The sequence below is a fragment of the Equus przewalskii genome, chromosome 3, assembly GCF_037783145.1.
Source record: "Equus przewalskii isolate Varuska chromosome 3, EquPr2, whole genome shotgun sequence".
Classification (NCBI taxonomy): Eukaryota; Metazoa; Chordata; class Mammalia; order Perissodactyla; family Equidae; genus Equus; species Equus przewalskii.
The window spans coordinates 50,620,012-50,631,736 of NC_091833.1; the positions used below are offsets into that span (position 1 = coordinate 50,620,012).

At 43.2% G+C, this 11,725-nt stretch overlaps 1 long non-coding RNA gene across 1 annotated transcript; it reads right to left on the bottom strand.

Moving 5' to 3' along the window:
• Window positions 1-307: 307 nt before the first annotated feature.
• On the bottom strand, window positions 308-7,528 carry LOC139082533 (uncharacterized). The gene is made up of 5 exons (XR_011538628.1): window positions 7,295-7,528; window positions 6,081-6,246; window positions 5,582-5,718; window positions 4,581-4,702; window positions 308-3,397 (listed from the first exon to the last, which is right to left on the bottom strand). It is a non-coding gene; the product is annotated as an uncharacterized lncRNA (long non-coding RNA).
• Window positions 7,529-11,725: the final 4,197 nt, after the last annotated feature.

Consider the following 11,725-nt stretch of genomic DNA (forward strand, 5'->3'; position numbering starts at 1 on the left):
TTGATTTTTGGAGTCTCCCTAGGAAGTCATTTATCTCCATACACTTGATTGGCATTAGATTAACCTTGTATCCTCTATAAGTCAAGTCAGTGTGTTGAGACCGGGTGCTCCCCCACTCACTGAGATGGGGCCCTGGCTGCAGGTTTGTACTGAAGTTCCCCCTTTCTCCCACCACCAAGGCTTATTGGTTCAAGGAAAGGACCTTGAATCCAAGTTTAACCAATCAGATTCTTACCCTATTTGGTATTAGTGATGCGGGGTCGGTGAGCCGAGGAGTCGAAAGAAAGATTTCTTAGACTCTCAAGATCTGGCAGTAGCGCTCTTTTATTTAGAGAATAGTGTGGAATAGCATGGGGACAGGGCCCATGGGCAGGCAGAGCAGCTGCTGCTGCCCCTGCTGGCATGGGGACAGGACCCATGGGCAGGCAGAGCTGGTGCGTGGGGACAGGACTCACGGGCGGTTAGAGCTCCTGCTGCTGCTGCATGGGGACAGGTCCCATGGGCAGTCAGAGCTCCTGCTGCTGCTGCATGGGGACAGGACCCATGGGCAGTCAGAGCTCCTGCTGCTGCCCCGAGTTGAGGGTTAGGGCTAATTTTATAAGGCACGGGTACGTGACTTATTTTTACTGGAGAAAAGAAAAGATGATGTAAAAAGTCATTAAATGATTTCAGTGCAGATGGGGTCTGGTTATTGTGCGGTCATATAACTTTAGATACGAATCTGGCCATATAGATCAGCATGTAGGTGAGGATGCCCTGGGCTTCTCTCCCTGGGGCGGTCCTAATTCATACCATAAAAAAAGTCCACTGGGTCGTATAGTTTGGCATGTAGGCCAGGTCACCTTGGGCTTCTCTAGCTGGGGCAGCCTTAATCCACATCATTAGGACTTAAAGAAAGTCAGTCTCCAATGGCTTCAAACTATAACTTCAAACTCAAGAGAGGCAGCTGTATTCCATCTTGTGCTTTGAGGAACAGAGACAACAGCCTGGCGGGAGAAGGAGCAAATGCACAGAGAGAAGCAGAAATGAAATGGGCTGGGGTGCTCCTGACTTCATTTCTCGGTTTCCGTCCCTGATGAAGGCTGGCTGCATTCCTGCCCTTGTGTCTCGTGAGATGAGCCACTGTCCTCATTATAAATCCCCCTTTAGATTGGAGCTAGTTCCCTGGAAGTTCTGCTATTTTTAACCAAATCACCTTAATTTAAGGAGTTATGACCAGTTCTTCTGGATTGTCTATGAAACCTCAGAGCCTGTGACTTTGTCATGTGGCTCTTTCTCTCTCCCTTATCCCCAGGTTTTATTTCTTGTAAACCTTGTGGGGAATCTGGCACGGTCGGGCAGGGAATTTGATGTACGGTAAGCAAAAGCTGGTGGAAGGGTGTGTGTTTGGTTCATGCAGAGGCCAGTAGGATGTTTCACTTTTCTTTGCTGTGGCATACAAGAAGCATTAACAAATGTTTGAACAGATGAGCATTCCATACCTCATAAATCTGCATGTGACAAAAAATTAAAATTTAAAGTGATTGTTAATAACTGTTGTGTCACCCGGAGATATAAAAACCCAGTGATCTTCCTAAACTGTTGCACCTGTGGTTGCTGTGTTGGGGTATTGGCCTTACATTTACCAGCTGACTTCTACCCTCACATTATGTAGCAGTTGCCGTGGGTAGGACAATTCTAGCGCTGACACACGAGACCACTTAGAGAAGTCTTGAGGACTTACAAACAGCTTGTGACCTAAACAAGCACTTTTGCTCACAATCTTAACATTGATTTTTCCACTTTCAATTGTGTGTTGGCCTCCTGGCGAACTTTCATCACTTTTTTAGCCAGCTCCTCATATGTATGGTGTTAATTTGGACTAGTTGGAACTACTGTTCCCAGAATCCCCTTTCTTGCATGATTCATGTTAGAGTTGGAAAAAAAAGAAGCTGGCATGAGATTTGGTAGGTAGATTCTCTCCCTATTTGGTACTAGGACTTAAAGCAGCATGCTCTGGGAGAAGCACGCAGAGAGGCTGGCATATCCCAGCTTGTCCCCACTCTCCGCCATACTGGTGGCAGGTTCCGTATGTCCTTGCTCTCCCCTGCTTTACACCCAGCTCTTCTCTCAAGTGCAGGCCCTGCTGACCAACAGAGTCTCCAGGCTGGACGGTTCCACTCTGACAGCTGAAGTGCCTGGCTTCCCGGAAGACTTTGCAAGCTCCATCTGGCCCACCTGTGCCAGCACTACAGGAGGGCTAGTGACTTTTCTCTGATCCTTCAACTTCTCTTTTCAGACCCTTAATGCTCTAGCTTTTCCAATCATAGCGGGGAGTAACTATGTCTTGTTTGCTGTCCCAGAAGTCTTCACAGCTTCTAGCATATAATGAATTCTCAGTAAACATTTACTAAGTGAATGAACTTTATAGAAAGGAGGAAGGAAAGAGAAAAAAAGGAAAATTCACTTCTTTCATTGAACTGGCCCAGATGGTGGAGATTCTCTTGTGCACAATTTTGGCTAAGAGGAAAAGGTGCTTTCCGATCTCGTATTAGTTACTTCTTAAAATAATTCCACAAAGCATATTCCTTAAAAAAAGAAAAAAAAAAAAAAGAGGCCCAGTTGAAATAGAGAAATGAAAGTAGCTTGCTTAAGATCCCAAGGCAAGAGAGGAAGTAAACCAAAATGAGAACTTGTAGTTATGTTTCCTGCTACAACCTGTCTCCTCAGGAACTCGCTAAGTTTTATCTCCCTTGTTTATGAAACCCACTTTTGTTCACCACCACCGCTTCTGCCCCTTGCCCATGTATACACGTAAGCTTGTCCAAACACCACCAGTAAAAAATATATGAAAGTACTTGTTGAAAGTATGGCTCTTCAAAGGGGAATACATTCAAGTCAATGTAATGGGCATTTTTTGAGCATCTATATGTAAGAAAACTTGTGCTGCAGGCAAAGTAAGGATAGAAAGAGGGTAAACGTGTTGTGGTGTTCCTACTGGAGAAACGTTAGAAAAATTCTTAGATGTGGAAGCATTGTTGGTTATTACTTAATTCCTCTTCTCAAAACTGTGTGTTCTTATTCCTCACTTGGGTCTTGGGGTTGTGGTTTCCTCATGAACATAAACCCAAAGTGGCTTAATGAGCTTCAGCAGAAATAGATCCCCCAGGCCTTGGCCCATCTAAGGGAACATTTTGCTATTCCCTAGGTAGTTGATTCCTAAAATTTACCAGTCAACCATCCCCTGAGAAGCCCCTTTAAAATGCAGAATCCTAGGCTTCTCTTCTCATCCCCTCCAACGCCACCCCTGCAGATTAAAATTCAGGATGTCTATGGAATTTGTGTTTTTCACAAGACTCCAGGTGCTCATCTGATGCAATGGTCTTCTGGCCACTCTTGGAGAAATGTCCAAAAACACCTGAAAAAGAATCACCTGGGCATTTATTTTTTAAAAGCTCATTCTTGATTCCCACCCCCAGACCATCTGAATGAGAAGGTTGGCGGCAGGGCCAGGGAATATGCATTTTAAACTCATTCTCCATTTGATTCTTATGAGTATTATTAGATCTCCCACTCTACATTTAAAGCCCAGTTTAGAGACAAAGACCCCTGGAGAGAGGAATAGAAAAAAGGGAAGGCCCTCCTCTCTAATAAACATTGATTTTAGAATCATCCCCTCCTAACTCTTAGAATCTGTTCCCAGCTTATTGCTGATCTGTGTGTTTCTTGGGAAGTGACTGGGTTCCCAAGGTCAGACAGCCGTCACCCCCTCTGAAGGGGTCAGCACTGCTGATGAGCCCATCTGAGCTCACCCTGGATGCAGAACAAACTTTATCTGCAGGCCCATCAAACAGTGATGCAAACCTCAGAAGCCTAGGCGCTGTTGGGAACCATCTTCCTGGATAACTGGGACCATAAAATGGGGTTTCTGAGACCAACCGCAGGTCACCTGTCTTCTTCTGCCCCCACCCCTCTACATCCCCCAGTCCCAAAGCTGTGTCTAACATGTCAGACCAGATAGTAGTTTTGTAAGAAATAACTGTCATTCAGATCATTTGAAAAGGGCATGACATGGCTGTGTGGAAAAACAGCATCCTGAGACAGATGTGTGTTTGAATCTCAGCCTCGCCCCTTACTAGGTCTGAGTTGGGACCAACCCACTGAGCCCAAGGGAAAGTGCAGAACAGAAGCAGCTGTGTGAAGTCAGGAGCGCGAGTAGGAGAGCAGTGCAGACAGGGGCAAGACATGGTACTTTTCTTGTGGGCTCCACACTTCAACCTCATTCCTTCCTCTTCACTCCACCCCGCACCCTCCCTGCTCCCAACGCCCAGACTCGTTTGTAAATTAAAGAAGGGTGTCTTCAGCCACCCCTGCCTCGCTTTGTGAAGGACACTGGCCCATAAGGCCCTATGTTCTCTCACCAGCCTCCCCTAAGCAGGGCTGCCACCCCGTCACCTTTACCACTATAAAATTGGCTCCTAGGACTGAAAGGGAACGTTTGCTGAGCACCGGCATGGGCTGCAGGCCAGGGACTAAAGACACTGCAGGAGAAGAGCTTGGGGCCAGGCCGGCGCCTTTGGTAAATTACAGCTATTACTCACCATTGTTCTGCTATTTATTTCTCACAATGGCCCTGGGGAATGGGTCCTGACTGCTGATCTCCTTCTCTTTGCAGGTGAAGAAACTGGGGCTTGGAGAGAGTAAGAAACTTGCTCCTGATCACCTAGCGAGGAAGTGGTGGAACTGGAATTGTAACCCAGTGTATAGACGGCTCCTAACCCACGCTTTTTCAACTGCAATTATTAAGACCTCGGTCTGAGGTCTTACATTCAGAATAAATATAGGAATACTTTTTAAAAATCTGCTAGTTCTGGAGATATATACACATTTATTTTGTGTGTGTGAAATTAAAGCTACATCAATGACTTCAAAAAAGTTACCCAGTATTTACAGGAAAAGCGACAGATTAAACAAGATTGGAACGTGTTGACAGTTGCTGGCACTGAGTGATGGGTAGATGGAGATTCAGTATATAAATCTCTTTTCTTTTGTATCTGTTTGAAATTTTTTTCACTGAAGAGTTAAAAAACAAATTCATTCCACGCCTGTCTAATCTGTTACACTAGCAGATTATTCATGGGACCTAAATTGTAGTTGATAAATTTCACATTTTATGAGGATTCTATTGTTTTTGAAGACTTTGAGTACTAAGTTTTTACTTTTTAAACTCTCAAAATAACAAGAATTTATGTGTATTGTATAATACGGGCAAGGCGTTCTTTTAAGTACCTAATATGTGTTTTCAAATAATGGCCACGACAGTCCTATGATGAAAGCATAATTATCTCCACCTTGCAGATGGAGAACCCCGACATGGAGGTAACTCCCTGGTCGGAGGGCCCCTAGCTGGGCTGGAGGGAGAATCTGCATCAGGCCATCTGTCTCAGGTCCACACATACTTTGTCGCCTGCTTGAGTGCGTCACCTTTAAGCAAATATTCATCTTAGGTATCAGTCAGGAACAGTTTTACTACAAATAACAGGAAACCACTCTAATTGTAGCTTCAGTGGCTTACGCAATAAAGAATGGTAATAGTTATTACCTAAGGAGAAGCTTGGAAGGAGGCAAGCCAGGTTTGATGCAGCCGCTCAGTTGTGTCTGCAAGGTTCTAGGCGCTTTCTGTCCTTATGTTCAGCCGCGCTCTGCTTCACACCCTTCCATCTTTCAGCTTGTCTTCTCCTGGGCACAAGATAATGGCCTCACACAACCTTTCAAGACACTTTTTTTTTAATTAATTTTTTTATTGTGGTAACGTTGGTTTATAATAGTATATAAATTTCAGGTGTACATAATTGTATTTCGATTTCTGTAGAATACATCATATAGATTACACCATGTAGATTACACCCAAAGACTAATTACAATCCATCACCACACACATACGCCTAATCACCTTTTTTGCCCTCCCCCCTCCCCCCTTCCCCTCTGGTAACCACCAATCCAATCTCTGTTGCTATGTATTTGTTAGTTGTTGTTTTTATCTTCTACTTATGAGAGATCATATGGTATTTGACTTTCTCCCTCTGACTTATTTCACTTACCATAATGCCCTCAAGGTCCATTCATGTTGTCACAAGTGGACAGATTTCATCATTTCTTATGGCTGAGTAGTATTCCATCGGGTATATATACACTACATCTTCTTTATCCATTCGTCCCTTGATGGGCACCTAGGTTGCTTCCAAGTCTTGGCTATTGTGAATAATGCTGCAATGAACATAGGGGTGCATGTTACTTTATGGATTCATGTTTTCATATTCTTTGGATAAACACCCAGCAGTAGAATAGCTGGATCATATGGTCAAGACACTTTTAAGACACAAGGAAATGTCAGGGGCAGTGCTAGGAAATTCTTAAGTGTGTTACTCTCCTTGGCAGGAAACAAGATATTTCCCACAATTTCCCAGCAGACTTCCTCTTATGGTGGCCAGAGCTTTGCCTATGGCTACCCCTAGTTATAGGAAAAACTGGGAAATTGAGTGTCTAGTAAAGAAGGATAAAATTACTAGAGTCGACTTAGATAAAAGGTTCATGAGGGGGCCGGCCCGGTGGCGCAGCAGTTAAGTGCACACATTCTGCCTCAGTGGCCCGGGGTTCGCCAGTTCAGATCCCAGGTGCAGACGTGGCACCGCTTGGCGCACCATGCTGTGGTAGGCGTCCCATATATAAAGTAGAGGAAGATGGGCATGGATGTTACCTCAAGGCCAGTTTTCCTCAGTAAAAAAGAGGAGGATTGGTGGCAGACGATAGCTCAGGGCTAATCTTCCTCCCAAAAAAAAAAAAAAAGAGGTTCACGCCTGGGGACACATTAAATCAGTGGCCAGTGTTGGATTGTTATTTTTAAAATGCATAGATCTTTTCTTAAAGTTTTTCAGGAACACAGGGTAAAGTTCCACATAGCACATTATACCACGTGGCACTTTATACCACATAGCATATTTTACCACATAGCACAGCAAAGTTTCCTAAATATACCTTTTAACATCGCTCTGTCCCCAAATTGCTCCTTCTTAGATCAGTTGCCCTAAACTCATCTTGTTTCTCTAAAAAAGTGAGCACCTTTGGAATTCTCCTCATTACACCTTCTTTCTACTTCTTTCTCCTCCTAACTCCTCCTCATCTCCAGATCTTTCCTTCTATGTCTCTATCTCTTATGGAAGAATAGTTTAGCCTATTGTGTTAGTTATCTATTGGAGTAACAAATTACTCCAAATTTAGTGGCTTAAAATAAAAGGTTATTTCACAGTTTCTGTACCTCAGGAATTTGAGAGCTGCTTAGTTGGATGTTTCTGGCCCAGAGTCTCTCGTGAGGTTGCAGTCAAGAGGTTGGCAAGGGCTGCAGTCACCTGAAAGCTTCACTGGGGCTGGAGGGTCCACTTCTAAGATGGCGCCCTCATATGGCTATTGACTTGAGGCCTTAGTTCCTCATCGAACGGCCTATTCATAGGACTGCTCAACATGGTGGCTGGCGTCCCTCAAAGGAAGTGATCTGAGAGAGAGAGAGGGAGCCACAGTGCCTTTTATGACTGAGCCTCTGAGTCATACACAGTCACTTCTACCTCATTCTACTTGTCAGAAGAGAGTCACTAAGTCTGGCCCTCACTCAAGGGGAGAGGAGTTCAGCTCTTCTGGAAAGGAGGTATAGCAAGGATTTATGGACATGTTTTTTTAACCACCACATCTATATGTTATTTAATTTCTTATCAGAGAGGGACAAGGGGAAAGAAGATACAAAGGAATGGGAACAAAAGTGAGTCATGGGTTGGCAGCCGTACCCGTGTCCTAGGGCTGCCGTAATAAAATACCACACGCCGGGGGCTTAAACAACAGAAATGTGTTCTCTCACAGTTCTGGAGGCCGGAAGTCCAAGATCAAGATGCTAACAAGATGGCTTTCTCGTGAGGCCTCTCTCCTGGATTTGCAGACAGCCACCTTCCCTCTGTGTCCTCACGTGGCCTTTCCTCTGTGCACACGCAACTCCTGGCATCTCTTCCTCTTACTGGATTAGGGCCCCACCCTTATGACCTCATTCAACCTTAATTTTCCCCTTAAAGGTCCTTTTCCTGAATGTAGTCACGTTGGGGGGCATTAGGACTTCATTATATGAATTTGGGGGGATAGAATTCAGTCCACGACATGTGTGGCATGTTGCTGTTTTGCATATGACTTTTATTAAGATCATATTTTAAGATCTCTGGGGGCCGGCCCAGTGGTGCAGTGGTTAAGTTTGCACGTTCTGCTCTCAGAGACCCGGGGTTCACTGGTTTGGATCCTGGGTGCGGACATGGCACCGCATGGCAAAAGCCATGCTGTGGTAGGTGTCCCACGTATAAAGTAGAGGAAGATGGGCATGGATGTTAGCTCAGGGCCAGTCTTCCTCAGCAAAAAGAGGAGGATTGGCAGTAGTTAGCTCAGAGCTAATCTTCCTCAAAAAAAAAAAAGATAAAATGGCATTGTGGCTTTTTTGGGGTCATTTTGAATAGATTGCGCTGTTTAATGTTGTAATCATCAAAGTTACATTTTTATAAACAATATTTTAAAGCAATAATCTTTCCCCATAGGAAAAAAAATGATAACAATTCTTTCCCAGGCTGCCAAGAAGTGGAACGTGCGCTCTTAACTGCTGCGCCACCAGGCTGGCCCCCCTTTTTTTTTAGGTATACTTTTTGGTGAGGAAGATTCGCCCTGAGCTAACATCCATCCTTTACTTTATACGCGGGACACCTGCCACAGTATGGCTTGACAAGTGGTGTGTAGGTCCGCACCTGGGATCCGCACTGGAGAACCCTGGGCTGCCAAAGCAGAATGTGTGCACTTAACTGCTACACCACCGGGCTAGCCCCCTGAAAGCAATTCTGAAGGCTTCTTTTTATTGTGAAAAATAGCACATGCAGAAAGATGCATAAAACATAAATGTACAATTTAACAAATTGTGAGAAAGTAATCATCCTTTTAACTGCTAAGCAGGTTAAGAAATAGATACTGCCTGCAAGTCAGAAGCCCCCTCTGAAGCTACTTAGACGCCTTTGAAAGACCTTGCTTAACTGTGGGATAGAAATGAGTTTGTTCTACACTGTTTTATCTCTGTTTTTTTCTTTCTCACATATATAGTACACATGGGATCAACCTCAGAAATTATCAGCATATTAGATTGCAGTGTCTACTAATGAACGGCAGAGGGTGTCCTTTGATTTATTGTTGATACTTGAAAATAGAAATGGAAGCTGAGAAACAAGAATTTATCTTAGAGGATCAAGCGGACAAAAAAGAATTAGAGAGTAAAATCCATAAGTTTATCATTAGAAAGTCAGTGCTTGAGCAAGCACACGAAGTTGTACACTTTGAAATAATTCCTTTTTTAAAAAATCCTGAATTTAAGTGGATTGATATTTATTTAAGCCTACGGAGGCTTAGAAGCGTTCCAGTTTTAGATTTTGACTTAAAAAAGGAATCTTAATTCTTACAAGACAACTTTCACAACTGACAGACAGAGGGGCAATAATTTCTTTTTCATATTTCTCCAAGCTAAGAATGTATACTTTTCATAATTAAATATTCAAGGGAAAAGAGAGCTTTTCTTATGTATGCAGGGGTGGGGGTGTGGGGACAAATTTTAGACTGCAGGGGCCAAGCACAGTCTTGCATACAGAAAGTGCACAACAGATGTGTGTTAAATTGACTTGAATCTAATTGAATTAAAGCTTAAGATGAAATATGAATCACTGAAATGCATAAAAATTTAAAAAGTCTATGGATGCAGTTAATGTGGGATATAAATCTTCAAGAGAAGAAGTTTTAGGATAAATAAACTTTATATCCTTTTATACCCTAAATTTATTGAATTTTTTACATAAATATGGCAAAAGATGAAATAGGTAAAATTAAAAGTCATTTACTGACTTATTAAAGTCAACACTTCTATGTGAAAGATTTAGACAAATTCATGGAATCAATCATAAACATATTTTTGAGAGCTATTAGGTTTCATAAATGATGCAAAGGCTTTGAAGCTTTTCCTCTTTATGAGAAGAGTCTAGAGCCCAGGTTTCTGGATTCCATGTTAGACCCTTGTATCAGAGCACACGCCTCTTCCTCTGGTCTCCATCTCCTCAGGAAAAGAGTTCAGTTGATGTGATTTATAATATATTTGAAAATTCAATAAAATGAGACACTTGAAAAATATTCAATGAACACCTAGAGATCTCATCTTAATTTTCTAATTATTCTTACTTTCTTACTTTTTTTCTTTTTTTTTTAGGAAGATTAGCCCTGATCTAATATCTGCCAAAAATCCTCCTCTTTTTCCTGAGGAAGACTGGCCCTGAGCTAACATCCATGCCCATCTTCCTCTACTTTATGTGTGGGATGCCCGCCACAGCATGGTTTGACAAACAGTCCACATCGGGGATCCGAACAGGCAAACCCAGGGCCACCGAAGTGGAACGGGTGAACTTAACCACTGTGCCACTGGGCTGGCCCCTCTAGTTACCCTAAAGTAACTTATTATAAATTAGCATGAAACTGAAATGTCGATTGGACTGAGGCAGATAAATCCTTCGTTTTAATTAGACTTTACAGGGCAACATTGTAACATCCCAAAGGACTCACATATTAAGGTGTGTAAAGATCTTTCTTCTTGCTCTTAGGATTAATGCTTCTGGCTTGCACAATAGAGCAATTCATGTGTAGGTGTCCGGGGCTGAGCTCTTCTGGTGTAAAGTGCTCAACACCACCTGTTGCTGCGCACCTGAGAGCCAGCCACGGATCCTCACTGCTCCAGATTTCATCCTGGGGAGAATCCTAGGCTGTAAATCACATACCATAGTCTTGGGTCAGGATAAGGATTCTGACCTGCTTTGCCTCCCAAAGATCAGGAGTTAACAACTGGGCACCTGGGAGATTGTAACTTCTGCCTCTCCAGAAAGCAGAGCAGCCTGGACACCAGCTGTGGTTGTTATTTTCTGTTCTGATTCAGCAATAATGTGTTTAAGGTACAGAAACATACTCTGTCAACCTCAAATAGAATGGGTGGGTAGGTGAATGTTATTGTAAGGATGCAACAGAAATCTCACAAAGAGAGGGATACATAGTCCAGCCAGGGGATCCAGAGATCTCAAAGGTCAGGAGTGAAACTGACCTGGGTTAAATTTGGCTCTGAAACTTACTAGTTGCATAATTGTAAGCAAGTCATTTTTTAGCCCTGTAAACTCTTTTGTTCCTTAACTGTACTAGGGAAATGATTATCTTCTTTCTTCCTAAACTGCCGAGTATCAGATGTCATGTAAGGTGGCCAAGAATGATGGCTGGCATGGAGTACGTGCCCATCAATATGCTTTAAAAATGGGTCAATGATATAAGTCTGGCTCATGGGAAATTCACGGGACCATCCCCAGAAACAAAAGAGATGGTTTGTTTACAGAGTAGGTGATGAATTACATTTTGGACATGTCGAAATTTTCATCTGAACAGGATAGTCAGGTAGAAAGTTCCCCAAAACCGATGGAAATGCAAGGTATGTATTTGGGAAAGAAGGCAAGCCTGGCTAGAGAATCAGATTTGGGACCCATCTAGAGAAAAATGATAGTTACATTAGTGAGAGCAGAGGTGCTGAGAGGACTAGGTAGAATGAATAGAGGAACAACGGACATACACAACTATGGGCATACACAAACTTTAGGGAGGGAAG